Source organism: Panthera onca, chromosome A1 (assembly GCF_046562875.1).
Source record: "Panthera onca isolate mPanOnc1 chromosome A1, mPanOnc1 haplotype 2, whole genome shotgun sequence".
NCBI classification, from domain to species: Eukaryota; Metazoa; Chordata; class Mammalia; order Carnivora; family Felidae; genus Panthera; species Panthera onca.
Window position 1 is genome coordinate 37,043,266 of NC_138339.1, and position 24,308 is coordinate 37,067,573.

The 24,308-nt window shown below is 36.3% G+C and overlaps 1 long non-coding RNA gene across 1 annotated transcript in view; it reads right to left on the bottom strand.

Annotated features, from left to right (window-relative positions):
• Positions 1-22,878, bottom strand: part of LOC132680114 (uncharacterized) — a 62,027-nt gene extending 39,149 nt beyond the window's left edge. The window contains exons 1-2 of the long non-coding RNA XR_009610523.3: positions 22,711-22,878; positions 20,075-20,148 (exon numbers count right to left, since the gene is read on the bottom strand). This is a non-coding gene — a long non-coding RNA (uncharacterized LOC132680114). The remainder of the gene's footprint in view (positions 1-20,074; positions 20,149-22,710) is intronic.
• Positions 22,879-24,308: the final 1,430 nt, after the last annotated feature.

The window sequence follows — 24,308 nt, forward strand, 5'->3', positions numbered from 1 at the left end:
GGTCTCAGAAGGTGCAGGTGATTATCTCAGAATTTCTTTCCCACAGATTAGCACTAGGCTTCTTATGCAAGTTGGCACAGCACCATTTCTTTATACTAAAGGGAATGAAGCAGTTGTTATCAAAATTCAGGCGGTGTCCATCAGAAATATCTAGAGAACTTATTAAAAGTAGGTTGTTTGGCCCCACTACCAGATCCAATAGGTCTAGGTGAGGTCTAGAATTTATAATACTCACAAGTCCCCAAGTAATGCTAATATCACTAGTCCAGATACTACACTTGGAGAATTACCGAGCTAAGCCTTCATGTACCAAAAACAGGTGAATAAAAACGGTCACTTATAATCTTCCACCAGGTGCCTAGTTGCCTGATATTTGCAAAACTAAGAACAACTCATGTGACCCTTCTCAAAAAAGAATCAGCATCTCTTAAGTTATAATTTCAAAATTGAACCTGTAAAGGAAGGAAAAGATACTTCAGGTGAAGAATGAGAAATTCAAGCTGTAGTGACACTGACACATTTGGGAAGAAATCTTGAAGGTTTCTGACTAAGGGTCTAGGTGAGCAAAAGGTAGTTAATAGTTTTTTTTTTCCTTTTTTTCCTTTTCCTAAAATATATTATTGAAGTACAGTTGATGTATAATGAAGTAACATACGATGTTATGTTAGTTTCAGGTGTACAACAGTGATTTGACAATTCCGTACATTACTTAGTGCTCACCACGCTAAGTGTGGTCACCAGCTGATGCCATATAACATTACTACCATATTATTGGCTGTATCCCCTGTGCTGCACTTTTCATCTCCATGCCTTATTTATTTTATAACTGGAACTTTGTATCTCTTAATCCCCTTTACCTATTTCACCCATCCTCTCATCCACCTCTCCTCTGACAAACACCAGTTTGTGCTCTGTATTTAAGAGTCTGGTTTTTTGTTTGTTCTTTGCTTGGCTTTTTAGATTCCACATACAAGTAAAATCATATGGTATTTGTCTTTCTCTGTCTGCCTTATTTCATTTAGCATAAAACACTGTATGTCCATCCATGTTGTTACAAATGGCAAGATTTCATTCTTTTTATGGCTAATATTTCATTATACACACATTATACACACATTATCCATTCATCTATCTATAGACACTTAGGTTGCTTCCATATCTTGGCTATTGTAAACAACACTGCAATAAACATAGGGATGTGTGTATATATATATATATATATATATATATATATATATATGCAATAAACATAGGGATGTGTATATATATATGTATATAGGGATATATATATATATATATATATATACACATCCCTATGTTTATTGCATATACACACACACACAAACACACACACACACACACACACACACACACACACACATATTTGAATTAGTGTTCTCATTTTCTTTGGGTAAATACCCAGTAATGGAATTACTGGATCACATGGCATTTCTATTTTTAATTTTTTGAGGAAAGTCCATAATGTCTTCCACAGTGCTTGTACTAATTTATGTTCCATCAACATTGCATGGGGGTTCCCTTTTTTCCACATCCTCACCAACACTTGTTATTTCTTATGTTTTTAATAGTAGCTATTCTGACAGATATGAGGTTATATCTCACTGTGGTTTTGATGTGCATTTCTCTGATGATTAGTGAGGTTGAGCATCTCTTCATGTGTCTGTTGGCCATTTGTATGTCTTATTTGGAAAAAAATGTCTGTTCAGGTACTCTTCGAATTTTTTAATCAGATTATTTGGGGATTTTTGATATTGGGTTGTACAAGTTCTTTACATATTTTGGATATTAACACTTAATCAGATATGTAACTTGCAAGTTTCTTCTCCCATTCCAAAGGTTGGCTTTTCATTTTGTTGATTGTTTCCTTTGCTGCGCAGAAGCTTTTTATTCTGGTGTAGTCTCAATAGATCATTTTTGTTTTGTTTCCCTTGCCTCAGGAAACATATCCATAAATACGTTGCTAAGGCCAATTATTGCTTATGCTTTCTTTTAGTTTTCTGGTTTCAGGTCTCACATCTAGGTGTAATGGTTGAGATTCTGAGCATGAGTTTCTTTTGAACAGTGTTTCAGTTGCAGATACTTGACAGCAAAGGTCCAGGAAGCATCATAGTTGGGGGAAGGAAGAACAGTTAAGAAAGAAGGCAGGGAAATTTACAAACAAAAGCAGAACCTGAAAGCAAGCAAAGGTATTTCACAAGGCAGGCATTCCCACAGTGTTAAGACGCAGGGGGAAAATATGATCTGAAAAGGGATTCTTGGATTTTCAGAGAAAGATAGAACAGAGTTATTTTGGAGCTGGCAACAATCTTCATGATCACATAAGGCAGTGTTTAAAAATATTTGCCCATCCCCCTCAGGAATACATTTTATATATATTCAGCAAAATCCATACAAGTAAAACACAAAAATGGAATTTTTAAAGACATGCATTTTGTTATTTTCTGCTTCATTTGGTCAAGCAATGGGTCATGACATGAACTTAAAAAAAAAAAAAAAAAACCACTGATCTAGTTTAACCTACTCATTTCATAGAGGTGGGTGATTACAAAAAGGTAAAAGACAATGACAAATTCAAGATTCACATGAAGGATATATGACATCCAATCCAGTATAAGGCCAAATAAAGGATCCTGGCTTTATCAGTTGGTTCTCCAGAGAAGCCAAAACAATGGAATATACAGAGATCTATTTAAGAGGAAATTTAGTATAAGAATTGGCTCACATGGTTGTGAAGGCTAAGTCCCAAGATCTGCCATGTACAAGCTGGAGAATCAGGAAAGCCAGTAGTGTAATTCAGTCCCAGTCTGAAGGCCTAAGAACTAGAAGGCTGAGGGGGTACATCCCTCTCTGAGTCTGAAAGCCTGAGAACCAGGAGCACCAACGTCAAAGGGCAGGAGAAGATGGATGTCTCAGCTCAAGCAGAAGGAAAGAATTTGCCCTTCCTCTGCCTTTTTGTTCTCCTCAGGCCCTCAGGGGATTAGATGAGGCCTGTACACTTTCTGTTAGGGTGATCTGCTTTACTCAGTCTCAAATGCTAATCTCTTCCACAGACACCCTCGCAGACACATCTAGAAATAATGTTTTACCAGCTAGCAGGGCATCCCTTAGCCCAGTCAAGCTGACAAATAAAATTAACCATCACATAGCAAAATCATTTGCCATGAGTTTAAGCTTAAAAAACACCTCAGACTTTTTAAAAAGTTTACATGTTTTAGCTTTTTAATGCTTATTATTAAGACATTTGTACATACACATTTGTATTTCTGTCTGCCTACCACAATAATAAGTCTATTAAAAAATATACAAATATAGTTTACAGTATACTGTCTTGGTTCCAGGTACCCCAACTTTGTTTGCTCAGGTACGTTTTCAAAATTTTGGCTCTGGGCCTCCTAACAGGCAGGCTTCACTAGTTCCTGGGAGTCCTGGTCCTTTGCTCTTTCCACTATATTACTACTCTGCTCTTCGGTCATCTGCCAAGAAGATAGAGTAGAATTTTTGGAGTCCCAGAGATCTGGTTCAAAAGTAATTTGTGCAATTTTTAATTGTAAGATATCGGGCAGGCATCCTTCTCTCCGTAAGTCTCTGCTTTCTTCATGTCTAAAATCTACGTAATCCTGCCAACTTTAGTGAAATACTGTATAGTACTATGTAAACATTTTTTCTTTCCTCACCCAAGATAAACAGCTTAGTATCTGGCATAAAGTGGCACTCAATATATATCATTGCCTACACCCATCACCACATCTTTCCAAACTGCTGTCCCAAAGAGTGGGCTCTGCTCTAAATTCTCTCTTCATTATGCCTCTACTTGCTCTCCTATGCCAAAAGCTAGCACAAGTGGTTTGAGTGTCCAATGAGGGGACAGGAAACAGGTTTTCTCTGTATAGCACATCTCTTCAGAAGAATTTACATCTAAGACAGTAAGAAGAGGATCAGGGCTAGCTGAAGAGAATTTTTCAATGTAGGAAGTAAAAATTATGAGAATTTCTCTTTGAAAGAACTTGATTTAAACCTCTCTTCACAAAATTTCATGTTTTACATTTATCCATGTATTCAGTTAACTCTCCCACTAAACTACAAACCTTTTGAGGGCAAGGCCTGTGTCTGTCTTATATTCTTTCCATGGTGCCTATCCCTATTATCTTCATACAGAAAGCTACTAATTGTGTGCTGAATCAGTAATATCCAGTTTTATCCAGTTTGGGGGTTTAGAACCTTGCATAATGGTTCTCTTTCCAGAACCTAAGCTGTTCTTAGTAGAGAGCAGTGAGTAACCAATCTATTACAGCAACGAATAAACAGTCCAGTGAAAGCATCCAAGCAAATGCTACCTAGGGGTTCTTCTCAGTAGAGATCTGGGCACACAGACTAAAAATAAAACCAATGTCCCTCTGTCCCCACAGCTTCAAGTATGTGCTTTGATTTGAAACAGATGGGTTTGCTTTGAGTGCAATACTCCTGATAACTAGAAAATAAACTATACTTTCTGATAATTTAGAATACCCAAGCCTCATGATTCAAGAAAATATATGGAGAAATGTCATCACCTGCTTAACTCCCCTAAAGAGTTTCCAGAATAAAATGGCTGAGGCTGTTTAGCTATGTTCACGTAAACATTTTTAAAGGGAACAAGCCAGACTCCTTGTCATGCCTGAGGACTAGAATAGATCAGATGTAAATAAGACTCTAAGTCTCTAAAAATATAAGTTAATAATATTTTGTGTATATATATGGAGCTGCTTTAGTTTGAAGAACACTCATAGATAGGCCTCATACGATTCTCCCTTGTAAGCACTCTGGGAGATACGAGTGTTTTGTTTCCATTTAACGGATGAGGAAACTGAAGGGTAGAGAAGTGATTTTTCCAAAGTCATTACCCAAAGGTTAATGCTTTCACATCCTGAGCTGTTTTACTCTTTAAATCTTGCAGTTTCACTACTGATCTTTGCTACTATATTGTTCTGATTTTCCTTTATTCTATCTTGGTGTCTGTGGAAAATATTGCTAATGAGGTACTTTCCTCTAGCAGGGTTACCATGTGATGGCAATTTCCACCTTGAATCACAGCAGTAAGAAAAATAACAAAGGAAGAATCACAAAGAGCATCTGCTGATGATAGCAAAGGCCATGGAGGGGCTGGAATGGAAAATTCTGGGAACAAGACTGAAGCTTCCCTTAATAAAAGCTACACAGCACTTTATGCATGGATCTCTTAAAAATTTTTCTTCAGTCGTCAGTAAATGGCAATGATCTAGAATGTAGGACTGCAGTAAGCAATTTTAGGTAAGCTAATGGTACGAAATGACCTGAGACTTTGCATGTGCTGCCACAATTTATATACAACCAGGAAATTTTATGGTACAGCATTAAAGAAGAATGGCTTAGCTAGATGATGTCTAAGCTCCATGACCTTCCATTGCCTTATATCTTTACAATAGCAGCAGATGCCTTTATGCCTTTATGCCTTTAGCCTTTATAACTACCAGGACTGATTCATGCCATTCTCTCTTTTAGGGCTGACTTCAAAGGCTTTTCTGTTGCTGCAGTAAGTGCCAATGCAGCTATATTGCTCTGCTTTAATTAAGCTTTCAATTATAATCTTGAATCCTACATGCTTCATGCCAACTGCCATAACTATCAGCTTTAATCTGACATTTCAAAAAACAGAATTTCAAATATCAAATATGCATTCCATATTTCTCTCCCTAAAAAAACATTCAAGCTGTGCCAATATTGGGTTTCAGGATTCACTTATTTATCAAAAATTTAGTAATAAGCTGCTTAAAAAACACTCCCAAGCTTTTGGACCAACTAAGGAAATTTTAATTATGGACTGGGTGTTAGGTGATATTAGGAAATTACGTTATTTTTGTTAAGTGCAATAATAATTTGGGTTTGTGGGGGAACAGTCTTTATTTTAGTAAATACCAACTAAAGTATTTGTTAAAAAAGTGTCATAATATCTGCAACTTATTTGTTAATGATTCTAATAAAAAATAAATATACATATATATCAAGAGAGACAGAAAGTTATAGGTGATAATATAAAGCAAATATAGCAAATATAAAAATCACTGAGTGTAAGTTGTGGATATATGTGCTAATTATATCAACTTTTCATCTTTTCTGTATATTTGCACATTTTCATAATAAAATGTTGGAAAAATAATCCTGTATTACATGTCTCAAAAATTGCAGCACTAAGGTTGAAAAATAAAAATAAAAATAAAACAAAGCCCCTGACTTCACAGTCCAACAGTCTATATAAAGGTATGTAAACACATATATAATTATTGTAATTTGCAATGAAGATAGTACCAATGGTAGGTAGTAAGACACTTGGCACAGGAGAGGAAAACTATAATTCTGCCTACTAATGTCAGGCAAATATTTCCATGAGGACTGATGCTTATACAGGGGCTCAAAAAATACACAAGCAGGGAAGGTACTGTTGGCAGAGTGATAAGCATCACTCCAGACTCTTGAGATGGCATGGAAAGGTTGGGGAACAGCACACTCAGGGTGAGTGGGGCACTGAGTATGAAATGGAAAGAGGGGGAGAGGAGTCTACAAAGCTACACAAAGACTGGGGATCTGATAAGAAGAGCACATTCTGCTAAAGAACTGCAACAGTTTTCTGGAGTTTTACTCAACAGTTTTACTCAAAAAATTAAAAAATGATCATTAACTAGACTTAATGTGGTGGTCATTTTGCAATATATACAAATAACAAATTATTATGTTATATTCCTGAAACTAACATAATACTATATTCCAATTACGTCAGGTAAGAAAGAGGATGACATTGGTTGAAGTTATTATCTATGACTTCCCAGGTGTAGTTATTCAAAGTCCCGGATCTGATGCCGACTTCTTGGTCAGCATCATGTAGAAATGACCTTAAAGTTTCCCAACAATTTGAGGAAAATCATGGCTGATTTTTTTCTGGTTAAATGAGCTGAGAGAATGCATGCCATATTCATGCCAACAGAGATTAAACAGTGAAAACTGTTTATGATAAGGAATTAATATATAAATAAATATGTACCATTTAAGAAAATATAACATGCAAACACAAGGATTAAGAACTAAGCCAAAGAAAAAATAGTTTAAGGAAGATTGTTCATATTATTAAAAGATTAATAACTTTGAGGAACTTTTCACTTGTGTGTGAATCCAGCCATTAATACTGAAATTTTTTCTTCAAAAATAATTGACTATTTACTTGAAGCTTATGACAAATAATTCTGCATTGAATTCTGGATACCAAAAGCAAATGAAGACAAGGCCGCAGTGAAATGATTATGCAAGGTAGAAAAATACTGTGTTTTAATATGCACTTTGCACTTTTTAAAATCCACCTATGATATATTAAGCTTCCACTGCTGTCTGATTTTGTTGAAGCCTATACCTACCTTTTAAATTTTAGTCAGTGAGGGGTGTTTGGGTGGCTCAGTCAGTTGAGCATCTGGCTTCGGTTCAGGTTATTATCTAGCAGCTCGTGAGTTCGAGCCCTGCACCAGGCTCTGTGCTAACAGCTCAAAGCCTGGAGCCTGCTTCAGATTCTGTGTCTCCCTCAGTCTGCCCCTCCCATGCTCATGCTCTGCCTCTCTTTCTCTCAAAACTAAAGAAACATTTAAAAATAAATAAATAAATTTTGGTCAGTGAATGAGTAGTTTGGTTATATCCCTAGACTCAATTTTCTGAAATTATTATTTCAAATTTTGTCTTCACAAATCATACATACTGAATACTATAAGAAAGTACATTTTAAGGAGTTTTTCACTGTATTTTTTTCAGATGCTGTGTGTATAACCTTATCTTCCTAATAGCATGAGATGTCCTAGCTTCACTTTTGAGACTTCAACCTTCACCTGTGTTTAATGTAACACTATTTAATTTTTTCCTCCAATTTACAGAAATGAGAAATTAATGGCTTATGATCATATGGTTATGATCCAGTATTGAATAAAAATAACAATTTGAATCTGCAGGTCTACTTAGTAAATAGCTTTGGAAAATTTTAGGAATCACTTAAATATGTTTAAGTGTAGTTATTTAATAGATTCTTGGAAGAGTATTCAAAGGAAGAGACAAGAAGACTTTAAATTAAATAACATTAAAATCCTTGGTAAGCACTTTTACACTAGATCCTTGGGAGAAACTATAACATCTGCTAGGCTTTTTCTAATTTGAATTCCCTGCTACTAATTAGAAATGGAAAATTACTTAAGTTGGGGCTGTAGCCCACAGGAACTGTTTAGGCTCAAGGTTTCCCCCACATGAGCCTTTGGTCATACCTCTAGAGAAGACCAAAGAAAATATCCACATTGTCAGAGAAGAAACAGAGAAGTCTTTACTTAAAACAAGGATGTGGAGTTAAAATGCAAATATATAGACTATTATTTCTTTAATCAAAAAGCACCAAAGATAATCCTCCTAAACTTCTCCATTGAGTTTGTGGCCTAGAAAATTTAATACAGCCCTCAGGGAACCTAGGGGCATAGCCCAAAGGCGCCACCTAAAATTTGAGACACTTAAAGTGTCAGTATAACATTTAAAAAATGCAAGATTTGTATTCTACTCCTTACCATATCAGTGTTTCTTTTAATGTAAATATGGTTTCGGCTACCTACAAATTCAATTATTAACCCTTTCTATACATCTTTGAATGAAATCAATGTCCTCAAAGGTCATCATGCTTAGTTCTGGCTTTCTATTCCTAAACATACACAGCTTGAGAAGCATGACATAGACACAATCTAAAGATTTCTGCGTAAAGATCATGTGCCAGAGGATGATACTGAGGCCTCCAGGGCTCCAGAGATGGAGCCCTACCTGCTCTGCAGTGAGTGAATGCTGTCGATGGTGTTGTAGATTTTCTTCATTACTTGGGGAAATAGGTGGTATGGGTACCACTGGTCATGCCTTGATATCCTAAAAGCAAAAGAACTTGTACTCCTCAGTTACATTAAGAAAAATTCAAGGGAAATACAATAATTTCCTCAGCTTCTGTCATGCTCATCTTTAGATCAACAGTTGACCTGAAAACTGAATGCCGTAATTATCCCAACATAAAACTGTGAGGTCAGATAACAACACCAGGTGAAGTCTGCTTGGAAATCTGAACCAGAACTGCACAGATGAGATACTAACCTCCTCTTCCCCGCCTTCAGGTCTCAGTCTGGCCACTGTCAGCCTCAGAGAGGCCTGTCTTGACTCCCCATTGTTGGTTTCGTTACTCTTTTCACATATCCCCGTGGACTCTTCCTAAATCGATAAACATCTGTATTCTCGACTCCATCGTATGAATCTTTAGCGCAGGAAGTTTGTCTCTCTTGTTCTCACTGCCTTAAACATAATGAGTCCTCACTAAATACTGACTTGCCATAAGATTAACTAATGATCATTTTTCTACATTGATCGCAAATCAGTAATAATATGATGATAGTAATATTTAGCTTCATGCCCTCCTCTTTCTCTCTTACCATTAATTCATTTCCTCTATTTATGGGAAGTTTGTGCATGCTTGCATAAACCTTTAAATTTTTTCTATAATGGTTTATCTTCCAGGCCAAAAGAAACCAGATATGTCTTTCCTTTCCCAGATTCATGTTTTACTGGAGAAGTCAGTCACGAAACCTAATTAGCATGGTACTCTCAGCAGCTATGAGTGCTGCTGAAGTGTCCTTCATTCATATTAACATCGTCATTTTAGTAGAGGTTATTAAACAAATAACATAATACCCGGTCTAATGGCTTAAAACTAGGACACACTTCAGCCAACTTAACTACAATAAATTGGAAAGGTATATGGGTGTCTTATTCACTGGGGCTCTTCCTGAAAGAAAAGATGCACTTTTTTTTTAAGAGAGAGGCGATCTAAATCACATTAGGAAACACCAGGTCCTCTTCAATGAATTGTGACTTGTGATTACTTCCCCCTAGTAATTGTGAACACAGACTATAAAACATTAATCAGTTTCAACCTCTGTTTATCATGCAGGATAGATAGAAACCTCAGACACAAATGTTATCAGTCATGATTCAGGTCATTTGCAAAAGTATCTTCTGGAACTGGCATGTGTTGGTCAGAGATTCAGAACAAATGTGATTGGACAGTAGAAAGCAGAATGATGTCATTGGTTAAGTCAGCTGAGACAGGTGGTCTGTAGGCTGCACCTTAATTCCCATACCATCTTCAATCTGTCAGATAAAATTAATGACTCGCTCCAAACAACAAATGACTGCTGTTTGAGGCTATAGGACAAATTCTTTTGCAAGGTCACTGCATGTGAACACCACATACTTTATTAAATTCTGACTGATATAATCAAGAGGGAAATAACAAATTTAAACCTGACACTGTAGTCCTACCACTGTAGCACTGGGAAAGTAAGAGAACCAGTACTATTTTATATAAAAAGTATGATAATGTATAAATTGCCACAAGTGATAAGTGACATAAGAAATATGATTCTCAACATACGGCGTAGAGATCAGACACATAGAAGAAAGTCCTCTCCCTAAAATGTTGACTTAACAATAGCATTTTCTATAGGAATGAAAAATCATTTTCCACAAGTGTCAAAGAATTGAACGGCTAAGGCATATGGTGACACATGGATTCTACTCAGGTATCTTGTCACCTATCTGAACACTATACTCAAATACAGTGAGAGTGAGGCACTTCAAGTTCGCCAGCTACAAACTGTCCAATTCTTCCAGGAGTAACTGGACTGGGTGACTCAGCAGATTGTGGACTTCTCATCATGAGAAATTCAATCACAGGCCAAAAGACCACTTAGCAAAGATTTGGGGTACAGCCTTTAAGATCCCTTCAACCCTCATATTTGGGCTACCAAACCATCCTGTACTTCTATCATACTCTTGTAATTGTTTCTTTAAAAATATTCTTCCTCTAAGTGCCAGGAGGGCAGGAGCCTAGTTCTAGTTTCTTCCTTGCTGTGTGCTCAGAGACTAGCACAGTGTAGAACACATAAGACACTCAGTAAAATAGTGTTTGTTCATTAACTGACTGACAAGTCTTGCAAACCTAAAATAAAAGGGTGCTTGTTGAGTTAAATGTTTTATAATAAAGTTGACATGACCTCCTACTAAACTTAAATGGAAGCTGATTTATTTTTTTTAAGTTTTATTTATTTGTTTTGAGAGAGAGAGAGAGAGAGAATCCTAAGCAAGCTCTGCACCATCAGTGCAAAGCCCGATAAGGGGCTCAAACTAGCTGAACCATGAGAACATGACCTGAGCTGAAACCAAGAGTTGGAAGCTTAACCAAATGAGCCACCCAGGAGCCCCTGGAAGCTGTTTTAAAGAAGGTTCAGATTACTGTAACATACAAAGTTTCAAATTAAAATATACAGAATTTTAAGCTGACTTCATGTATCATTATTACAGGGCAATAACTCTTTGTAATAATAAACATCTAATATTCCATTCCAATCCTAGTAAATAAATTTACTAGTAAATAAATAAATAAATTTACATATTTATATAATACATAGTATTATAGTAAATAGTGAATAGTAAATAAATTTACATATTTATATAATACATAGTATTATATAATAATACATATTACCTATGTAATAAATAATTATTATTGGAATAATATATTTAATATATGTAATAATTATTATAATAAACATCTAATTTTCCATTCCTCTCCTAGAAAATAAAAATATGTATTTACATAATACGTAACAGTACAATACCTAATAATATATATTATTTACTTAATAAATAATTACTGTAATAATATATTTAATATATGTATAATTAATATATGTAATAAATATATTTACTATATTTAATAAATATTTACTGTAAAAATAAACATCTAATTTTCCTTCCACTCCTAGTAAATAAATACATATTTATACAATACATAATAATACATATTATTTATGTATTAGAAATAATATAAATAGAAGCTTTGAGGTGGTGTATCAAACTGTATTATAGCACACTAGTTATCTTTAGTTGTATTAGTTACAAGTTACCTTAATTGTTTTTATTACTGATGTGATGGACACCATAAGACATACTGCCTTCAAGTGTCACAAAAATAATTTAATAAAATAACTTTAAAGAAAGTATGTCGGAGAAAGTATGAAAAAGATAGCAAGAGCTTGATGTATAGCAAGAGCCAACTGACATCTCCTATTGGTAGAGCACAATGACAATTTTTATAGTAATTCTTACAAGGAAGTACCCCAATATTTTTAAGTAATATGAAATTTCCTTATTCCTTAAATTACCTCATAATTTAAAAATTCCTTATCAACCCAGTGGATTTAATAAGCCAGAACTATACTATTTATAAGAGTAAATAAAATCTCCTATTTCAAGCCAGAGGACTCCAAGGGCATCAGAACATACCAGTGAGACTGCAGAGGGAGAATCTGGGAAAAGAAACCTTATAAATTAACTTACGGGCTACTAAACTTACCACTGAGCTGTGTATATATGGTTTTGACCCTAAATGGACTCTGAAAACTGAACTAAGATATATATACTGTCCAAGTCTCAGATTGGCCCCTAACTAGCACACACATGGGGCAGACACAAATAGCACTGAAAAGGCTTTGAAAACAGAACTGACATTGTAATCATAGCCAAGGGAGTACCAACTGGGGCTTGTGGTTTAGAAGGCCATTGGGTATTTTGCCTGCTAATACAAAAATCTCAACATTCCTCATAGAATTTAAAAAGACTCAGTGTCTCATAACATAATATGCAAAACGTCCAGGATACAATCCAAAATTACTTGGAATATGAACAACCAGGAAAATCTCAATTTGCATGTAAAAAGTCAATCAACATATGCCAACACCAAGTTGACAGAGATGCGGGAATTGTTTGACAAAGGCTTCAATGCAGTTATTTTTTAAATGTTGCAAAAAATTAAGACAAAAATCTCTTGAAATCAACAGAAACTAGAAAGGCACTACAAAGAAATAGAAGTTCTAAAGAAACAGCAAATGGAAAGTTTCAAACTAAAATAATAACCAAAATTTTAAAATATTACTTGATGGGCTCAATATTAGGATAGAGCTGACAGAAAAAAGTGAATAAACTTGAAAAGAGATCAACAGAAACTATGCAGTTTTCTTAACAGAGAGAAAACAATTTATTTAAAACATGAACAGACATGAAACTGTGGGGAAATACCAAAAGGTCTAACATTTGTGTCACTGAAGTCTCAGAAAAAGAGTAGAAAAAATGTGGTATAAAAAATATACTTAAAGAAATAAGAGATAAACACATCTCAAACTTGGTGAAACTTAAAATTACAGATTCAAGAAGCTGAGAAGGCCCAAACAGGATAAACACACACATAAAAAAACCATGTCCAATATCCATAATAATCAAACTGCCAAAAACCAAAGATAAACAAGTAATCTTGAAAGCAGCCACAGGAAAATGTTACATTACTTCTAATAAAACAGTGATTTGGAAAAAAACAAAAACAAAAACAAAAAAACTGAGGATTTCTAGTCAGAAACAACAACAGTCAGAAGGAAGTGAAACAACGTTTGTAAAGTGCTAAACGAAAAGAACTGGTGACCTAGCTTTCTGCATACAGCAGAAATATTTTATAGAAAAGGTGAAATAAAGACATTCACAAATGAAGGAAAACTTAGAAAATTCAGAGCTAGCAAAAAAGCTTTAAAATAATTACTAACAGGGGCGCCTGGGTGGCGCAGTCGGTTAAGCGTCCGACTTCAGCCAGGTCACGATCTCACGGTCCGTGAGTTCGAGCCCCGCGTCAGGCTCTGGGCTGATGGCTCGGAGCCTGGAGCCTGTTTCCGATTCTGTGTCTCCCTCTCTCTCTGCCCCTCCCCCATTCATGCTCTGTCTCTCTCTGTCCCAAAAATAAATAAAAAACGTTGAAAAAAAAAAAAAATAATTACTAACAGAAGCACTTCAAGGCACAGGAAAATGTTATCAGAAGGCAGTTTTGAGTATCAGAAAGGAAAGAAAAGCAATAGAAATAGGTAACATTTCAGTAAATACAGATTATTGCTTTCCCTCTTGAGTTCTTTAATACACGTCTGATGGCTAAAAGAAAAAACTACATTTTCTGATAGACCTTTCAATACATGTACATATAACATGTAAGATAACTGCAAAATAAAGGGTAGGGGTTAAAGAAACTGCATAAAAATAAGGTTTCCGTATCACATCTGAGGTAATAAAATATTGATCCCCAATAAACTGTAAAAACTTAAGTATGTACTTTTACACACTAAAGCAACCAATTAAAAAATCCATTCAAGGGGCGCCTGGGTGGCTCAGTTGGTTAAGTGAGTAAGCGTCCAATTCAATTTCAGTTCAGGTCATGATCTTAGTTCGTGAGATCAAGCCCCAAGTTCTGCTCTGTGCTGAGACTGTGAAGCCTACTTGGGGTTCTCTCTCTCCCTCTCTCTCTGCCCCTCCCCCATTCTCTCCCTCTCTCTCTCTCTCTCTCTCTCTCTCTCAAAAATAAATATTTTTTTAAAAAACATTCAAAACAATACAGTAAACACAACAGATAAAATGAAATAGTAAAAAAAAAAAAAAAAAATGTTCAAATAACCCAAAAGAAGATAAGCAAGGGGAGACAGAAAAATTAAAAATAAAAGGAATTATCAAAAAACAAATATAAAGTGGTAGCCCTAATTCCAAATGTGTCAATACTTAATTATTAAATGTAAATGATCTAAACATACCATATAAAGATTGACACTTATTTGACACTGTCAATAAGGATTTGAAATAAAACAACACAGCTCTATGCTATTGGCATGTAACTCTCTTGAAATAAATATTATACGTAGGTTGTAAGTAATAGGATAAAAAAACAAATACCATGAAAAACTAATCAAAAGAAAGCTGAAGTGGTTATATTATTATCAAAGTAGACTTCAGAGCCAAGAAAAATATTAGGGATAAAGAGGGACATTACTTAATGATAGAAGAATCCATTCAGCAAGAAAACTTAACAATCCTAAATGTGTATTCATCTAACCACAAATCTTCAAATACATGAACCAAAACTGACAAAAATTAAATGAAAACTAGACAAATTCATGGATGTAGTTGAAGACTTCAACACTACTTTATCAGTGATCTAGTAAACAGAAAATGAGCAAGGTTATAGAACTGAATAACATCATCAACCCATAGGATATAATTGAAATCTATAGAAGATTCCTTCCAATGAAGGCATAACACCTAGTCTTTTCAAATGCATGTGGAACAGCTGCTAAATAGAACATATCCTAAACTATTAAGTAAATCTTAACAGATTTAAAGGAAATGAAACTATACCAAGTATGTTCTCTGTTCATAATGGAATTAAACTAAAATCAATAATATAAAGATTCAAGGGTAAAGTCTCCAATGCTTGGGAACCAAACAACTCATTTTTAAATAATTCATGGTTCCATGAGTAAGCCTCAAGGGAAATTAGAAAATAATTTGAACTAAATGGAAATGAATTTACATATTATCAGAATTTATCAGATGCAAATAAGGCAGTGCTTAAAGGGAAATTTACAGTATTAAATGCTTATAGTAGAAAAGAAAACTTCAGGGGCGCCTGGGTGGCTCAGTCGGTTGAGCATCTGACTTCGGCTCAGGTCATGATCTCACAGTCTGTGAGTTCGAGCCCCACGCTGGGCTCTGTGCTGACACCTCGGAGCTTGGAGCCTGCCTCAGATTCCGTATCTCCCTCTTTCTCTGCCCCTCCCCTGCTCATGCTCTGTCTCTCTCTCTCTGTCAAAATAAATAAAAACATTTAAAAAAAATTTAAAAAAAGAAAGAAAGAAAAGAAAACTTCAGATCAATAACCTAAGTTTCCACTCTTTGGGACTGGAAAAAAAAGCAATATGAAACCAAAAAAATTAGAAGAAAGGAAATAATAAAAATAAAAGAAGAAATCATTGAAATAAAAAATCAAAAACAATTCTGAAAATCAAAGATACTAAAAACCAGTTATTTGAAAATATGAATAAAAAAATGTAAGTTCTAGCAAGGCTCACAAAGAAAAAAAGAAAGAAGACAAGAATTTCCAACATGGGGGGTAAAAGAAAGGATATCACTACAGAGCATGCAGATATTAAAATAGCAATTAGGGAATACTATAAACGACTCTATACATGGAAATTCAACAACTTAGATGAAATGGACTAATTCCTTGAAAGTCATTGGCTATCAAAACTCACTCAAAATGAAATAAATAATCTGAATAGCTTTATAAACTACCAAAGAAATTGAATCTATAGTTTAAAACCTTCTGAAAAAGAAGTCTGGGTTGTTTTACTGGTGATTTCTTAAAAAACATTTAAGAAAGAAATAACACCAATCCTATACAACATCTTCCAGAAAACAGAAGAGTATAGAACACTTCCTAATTCGCTTTATGAACCCTAGCATTAATGTGACACTAAAGGTGGGAAAAGACAGGATAAGAATATACAACTACCTACCAACATATTTCATGAACAAAGAGGAAAAAATCCTCAGGAAATATTCTTTAAATTAAATATAGCAATGCGTAAAAAGAAGAGTGAACCACAATCAAGTGTAGAATTACCCCTGGCATTCACAGTCTGGTTCAATGTTTGAAAATCAATCAGTATAATCCACCACATTAACAGTATAAGGGGAAAAAACATATTATGATATTTAATGCAGAAAAAGCATTTGACGAAATTCAAAATCCATGCATGATAAAAAGTCTCAGCTAATTCAGCATATAAAGGAACTTCTTCAATCTTATTTTTTAATACCTTTTAAAAAAATCTACATCTAATATCTTACTTAAAGGTGAAAACGAAATGATTCCTACCTAACACTGGAAGCAAGACAAGGGTGTCCGCTCTCACCACTTCTACTCAACATCTCACTAAAGTCCTAATCAGCACAATAACACAAGAAATAGAAATTAAAGGCATACAGATTGGAAAGGAAGAAATAAAACAGTTACTACTCATGGGTAACATGACTGTCTATGTAAAATTCTAAGAAATCTATTTTTTAAAACTCCTAGAACTAATTTATTGAACTAAGTAATGTCACAAGATAGAAGGAAAACATACACCAATCATATCTCTACATACCAGCAACTGGAAATTAGAGCCATTGGAAACCAAAAATTTTTAAATCATATGTACAATATCTCCAATATGAAGTTATTAGGTATGAACCTAATAAAACATCAGCATGATGAAAACTAAAAAACACTGACCAAAAAAAAATTTAAATGGCCTAAATAAATGAAAAGGTATATTATGATTATTACATACTAAAATTATTTTAAATTTAAGCTTTTCAATAATATCAAGTGCTGCTGTGAATGTGGAACAAAAGCAACGCTCATACATCGTTGTGGGAACGCAAAATGAAACAGCTACTCTAGAAAGCATGTGACGGTTTCTAACAAAGTGAAATATATATTCACCATGTATCTTAAAAGTGAAAGATGAAATATGACCCAGCACTCCCACTCCTGAGTAATTTGCCCTAGAGTAATAAAAACATATGTTTACACAAATGTTGTCAACAGCTCTACCCATAATCCTCCAAAACTGGAAACAATCCAATGTCCTTTAATAGGTAAATGATTAAACAAACTGTGGTATATCCATGCAATGGACTCAATAGTAAAAAAAGAACAAGTCCAATATTTGCAATGTACTGAATGAATCTCAAAAACATTATGGTGAGTGGGGCACCTGGGTGGCTCAGTCGGTTAAACATCTGACTCTTGCTTTCAGCAGGTTACAATCTCACAGTTCTTGAGATCCAGCCCTGAGTGGGGCTCTGTGCTGACAGCTGGGAGCCTGCTTGGGCTTCTCTCCCTCTCTCCCTCTCTCTGCCCCTCCCTCGTGCGCTCTCTCTCTCTCTCTCTCTCAAAATAAATAAATAAACAAAAAAAAAAAGTAGCAGCAGCTAAACTAATATTGACTTAAATAAACAAAGGTTTATTTTCATATCTAAGAAGCCCCAAAATAGGCAGTTTGCTTAGCAGGTCTTGTTTGGTTAGCTGCTCATGAATGCTTTCAAGGCCACAGGCACTTTCTATTTTCAGGTTATTATCTTGTTGACTTTTCATCCTAATCCTTGTTGTCTCTTGGCCAAATATGACCACTGGGGCTTCAGGCATTAAGATCTTGCTTAAGGCTGGAAGAGGGTGTTAAGAAGAAAGCTGTATCTGCCCTCATTATCAAGAAATCAAAGCCTTTGCAAAAGACCACCCACTTCCAGCAGACTTCTCTTTACTTTCATTGGCCAGAGTGAGTCTTGACCCACCACTATATCCTTGATTGTGTTTCCAATTAGGAGTGAAAGACTAGGGGGTTACCTTCATTCAAAAACTCATGATTCATCTCCAGAAGTTGCTGCCCTGCCGTAAAATTAAGCAAACCACCACACAAGTAACTACTTACTTCTGCAATTAAACAGACTATGAGCTAAAGTTTGCACATGTGTTATTTCAACGCGATATATGGAATGTTTTTAAAAAGACTACTTCACTTTTGAAGTGAAGTATTACTTCATTTTTTCTAACTAAATAATCATTTAAATTCCTTATCACAAGTTTTTAATACATCCAGCCCATATTATAGAAAACGCATTTTGGATAAACTTAAATTTATTTCACATCAAAGACTTAAAAAATACAGGTAAAGAAGAAGTGTGCATGAATGTACATGCAGAGAAACTACTGCTTTAAAGAAAGGAAATTGATACAAATTCCTAACAGAAATGCTAACAGCCAAAATGTTTTCATTCTACACTCAAATCTTTTTTTAAAAAAATTTTTAAAGCCACCTTAAGAAAGTATTTTCTTCAGAAATGTCTGATGTCATTTGCTTAAGAACTCCATAAGAATATTGTCAAAATACAGGGGATCTGGAAGAAGGCAATAAAGATGTGAAAATATATTCTCACAAAATTCACATTTCCTTTTTATTTTAAAAGTCTGCAATTGCTCTGTTTTGTTTTGTTTTGTTTCAGTGCAGCCCTTACTCATTCCTGATCTCACTTTCATCTTTCATGTTCTGTACAAAATTTCCAACTAGAGAAGAAACATTTGGTACCTTGGGCTGTTTGTCCTTTTATAGCCTTGCTGATCTTTGCGTCTGGCACCTCCTTACATTTTCTGGTTTCCCTTGGAGTGTGCAAAACCCAAAGAAAGGCTTATTTTTGTCCAAGATGGTGTCAAAGAACAGTATCCAGTGTTCATGTAAGCACCTGCCAGTGGGTCAGCATTTAAACAGCTCAGATGGAAATTCAAAGAGAATTCAGACTCTTTCTTCAGATCTACTTTTATGAGTGATCTTGCTAACCTCACATCACATTTTGTTTTTAAAAAATGCTAAGCTCTACTGAGCGGCATACAGATAAATCAAATATAAACTGCTAAACTACGTGCGTACCAGCTGTAAAAGATACATCCAGTGTCTGGCTCCTGTTGGTTACTTTCCCCTTAGTGGGGAAAAAAAAAAGAAGCCGTTGCTCTGAGAAATTTCTAGTAACTCACCAGTCCTATTCAAGAGTAACAAGTTTCTTTAAGGATGGCAAACCATAAAGGTAAGATAGATATGCTTGTGAAATTGCACTCATCATCTACAAGAAGGCAAAACATTAAAAACCTATCCTCCTCACTCCCAGCCCAACTTCTGGCATTTGGTTGAGGTATTCTAATAAGAAAATAAAGATGATTCTCTACATGCAGGCACCCAAAGAAAGGCATTTATGATGGCAAACATGTTCAATGAATAGATTTATCTAAGTAATATCATTGCAGGGAATTTAATCCAATAGCATAGATTAGGTTATAAACTTATTCATCTGTTTCTGTGATTTGTAAGTCCAACAGTTTACTTGAACATGTAATTCACTACATTCTAAGATAAACTGTAAAATTACCAACACCTCCCTTTACTCTTAGAAGATTAATTTAAATACTGCTTCATCAAGAAAACAGTATCTATTATATATAAACTTCCACAAATCAGTGACTTTTTATTCTTACCTGTATCTTTTTTCCCGAAACTTTACTAGTCCTTGAATTCAACCCCATGCTCCATACTTAACTAGAGGTATGACCTTGAGCAAATTAGTTATTATATCAGTAATTCAATGTCTTTATTCTAATGTCAATATATTAATAGCACTTACTTCAAAGGATTATTCTACAAAGTAAATGGATTATTACCCATAGGGTATTAAAACAGTACTGATAACAGAAGCCATCTCTAATGTTAGCCTTTATTGTTCTTTTGTCTTATCCCCTAGATTATAAATTTCCTTAAATAGTGGCACTATAAAAACTTTAACAGTAGCTAACAACAGTACCTGCAAATAAATGCATGTCCAATGTCAAATGTGTAAACTTATATATCTCATGCCATATATATATAGTATATGTGTATACTATATATAACCTCACATAATATACATATATTTATATGATACACTTACATAATCATGTATAACGCTTGCATGAGTCCCATAAGATAGATATCTTCATCTCCACTTTAATAGATGAGGAAAGGAGGTTAAGGGAGATTGTATTATCTGCCCAAAGCCATACAGCTCATCAGGATTCAAATACAGGCCTGTCTTTCTATAGCATCCCTTTCCTACTACTGCACACTATCTAAAGTACCTAAGACAATTTATTCATACCACCAAAACAGCATTTATTAAATAACTAAAATTATTTCGTTTTGTCTATCTTCTCCACCTCTGTGAATGACTCAGTTAGCAGGTAACATATTATATTACTCAATTAATTAATGGCAAGCATTAAACACATAAATCAAAATGTGGGCAAAGAACAAAGTGATTTAGAAGGTAGGGACGACCAATTTTTAAACAATTAATTAATGTTTGGTGAAGGAAAAGTCACAGATGACTCCAAGCTTTCCAGCTTAGCCATTAAGATTTAGAGCTCTGGAAGAAGAGAGGGTTTGGGAAGATAGATGTCTAGACAGAGTGTCACAGGACAAATAGACTTCAGTGCTCAAAAAGAGAGGTCTGCTCTAGATATAGGTATAGGATTCATCATCATATAGGTGGAGTAAAAAATATTGGAAAGGAAGAGTTCACTCAGAGATTTTTCAATTAATTAATTTATTTATTTTGAGAGTGTGTGTGATAGCATGAGTCAGGGAGGGGTGGAGGGGGAGAGAGGAAGAGGAAGAGGGAGAGAGAGAGAGGAAGAGGAAGAGAGGGAGAGGGGGAGAGGAAGAGGGGGAGAGGGAATCTTAATCCACAGCCCTGGGATCACAACCTGAGCCAAAATCAAAAGTCTGACACTCAACTGACTGAGCCACCCAGGCTCCCCAAGAGTTCACTCAGAGATTTAAATGAGATTTCTTTTCTTACAGCAGCTCCAAAGCATTAGTAGCCTACATAAGCAAACCAAAATCTAAACCAGAGTCTATTCCTATAAATACAACTTGTATCAGAGAAAATAAAATTTATAAACAACCAATCACAAAGAGGCAACTACGCTTTCCCAAATAAGGCAACTGCTTAGGCTGTACCTAATCAGTTAATTAATTTTCTTGCTGTGCTTCCACATCTGCTGTATAAAAAGCCTTTATCCTAGGTCATGCTAGCAAAGTGTTCCTAACCACTTTTGATTTGGTGCTGCCTGATTCAAACTAATGGTTGTTCAAATTCTTGGGAAAAAATTTTTTTGCAAATTCTTGAAAATTTTTATGTGACTCAATTTATCTTTTGACAGAAGGTAAAAAATGTACATCACAAATGCAATACAACTGTGTCACATTTTAAAAATTGACCTTGCTTATTTTCATCTAAGATTAAAAGACTGGAACTTGGCACAGTTTCTAGCAACTTCTAAATAAAACAGCAGCAAATAAGGTACAGTAAATAGAATAAATCAATTTCAGAATGTTAAGAAACTAAGGCTGTTAGGACACTAATGACCACCTATCCTAAGTGGAAATCCATTTTATTGTCTTACAGGAATCTATTCCCCCCTCTCATAAAAAATGTATCAATTTTTCTTCAACAAAAGAACCTTTCCCTTTAGGGCATGTCCTTGATAAGACTGTAAATCAAGGGGCTCAATTCTCCTCTGACCAATGGGTGGACAGATGACCTCAGTTTGGCCAATACAATTTGGGTTATCTCTCCACCTGAAACTGAATCTTGTTCAGAAAATATGCTGATGGAGCTCCTTCAGAGTCCCACAGGTAGTTAGCAGCAAATTAAAAAGAAAATCCTACTTGTGCTTTCCAGAAAACTGCTCTATTTTGACCATACTTTTCAATTCCCTATGTGCTAAAATATTCTATACCAATCGCAGGAAAGATATATCACCATATACCATATTTGCCCTCCACTGACATTATTCAACAGAAAAGATCTTTTTCACTCTATTTGTATGACAAATACCTACACAAAATTTCTTAAATACCCAAATACTTAGTAGCCTACAAATAAAGGCTGTTTAAAAATAACATTCAAGATACTTGTAAAATATAGTTGTACAATTGTACAGTATAATGAATAGGAGAGGCTTTCCAAAATACATAGCTAGCTCACAGCCCATTATCTGCCTCTCCTGCTATTTTGGTGTGAATGGTACGATTATCATTAAAAACAACTTATTTAAGTGTACTTCTTATTTACCAGTAGCTGATCTCCTGGGACGAACTCTATACACCTCGCAGCCTAGGGAGGGTCAAGTGCCCTGAGGCTAAGGGAACAGAGAGTTGGGGTTGCTGAGGCCTGGGACCCTGGCTGACTTCCGGCTGCATCCCAGAGCTCCGCACCAGAATCTGGAGGGCCACCTGCAGCCTTAGGTCCTCAGGGAAACAACAGTTTTGCGGCCCACAGTCCACGCCTGCGCAGTTCACCGCCTCAGTCTGCGCTCGGCGGGTGCGCTTTTGCACAGCCTTTGGGCCACAGCCCGTTCTCCCCACACCTGGCCTGGCCCCTGGAGCCAAGCGCCGGCAGCACTGTCTCTCGGGGGGATGGAAGGGAAGGAATTGGAGTTTTCTTGATAAGCCAAAGGAGTCTGGGAGAAGAACCTCTGCACCTGACATCCCGGTGTTGACTCCCCTGCCGGCACCCGTAGATCTCTAAGATCTCGAGATATCGGGCTTCTTCCTGGAAGAGTGGCTGCAGAAGCCGTGCCTCACGCCTGATCCAGCCTTTTTCTGAGCCTCTCCTGATGCTGAGCGCATCCCAGCCCCTTCTCTCCCTGCCCTTCCACCAGGACCTGCGCTTCTTCCCCCCACCCACCTAAAGCCACAAAGTGCACCCTGCGAGATATCAGGGTTCCTGTTTACCTTCCTGGGGAACCCCACCCTCCATCCCCACACACAGCCGCACCACCAGCTCCCGGTCCTCGCCCGCCCACAGGCTTCCCCCATGGTATTCAAACGAGGGAAACACTTCCGTTTTATCTTTTTCTTTTTTTTTTTTTTATGTTTATTTTTGAGAGAGACAGATTGCAAGCGGGGTGGGGGGGGGGCCGGGAGGGACACAGAATCCAAAGCAGGCTCCAGGCTCTGAGCTGTCAGCAGAGAGCCAGTTGTGGGGCTGGAGAGCTGTGAGACCATGACCTGACCGGAAGTCCAGCATTTCACAGTCTGAGTCACCCAGGCACCTGGAGGAAAACACTTTCTTATAGAGGAGCTTAGGTAAAGGGGTCAGGTCCCCAAGTGCAGAGTGCTGGCTAGTTGGCTGGGTCTGAAAGAGATCAAATCCCTGGGGTTGTCCTTCAGGGGAAAAGCTTGAGGAGTTGGAGCAATAGACTCCTGGGGAAAGTTCTAGACCTGACCCAGCTTCAGGGAGGAACAGCTGGCCTCAAGGATAATGGAACCGTGAATTGGGGATGCTACGACCTTTGACCTTGCCAGACAGACCTACTGCCTCAGGAGCCTGCCCCTGTATCCTGAGTCTTGGGTCTCAGGGCCCTGGGCATCCTGGAAGGTCATAGACTCCTGGTAGGTGCATGTGGAGTTCCCTCCCCAAACACGGCTCATTTGGCCCTCTTCCCTTCGCACCTCTGTTGAGACAGAATCCAGCCCTTCAGTCCTTGCCCGGCTCCTGGGAAACATCGACATCCAGATGGAACTTTGACCATTGTTTCCAGGGAAGTTTTGGAGGACTCAGGGTTGCTTGAGAGATGGTGTGAGCCAGACTCCAGAATGATGAGTCTGGGTAGATTTGCTTGAAACACCTAGTCCACCAATTTGTTCTTGGCTGTGTCCATACTTATC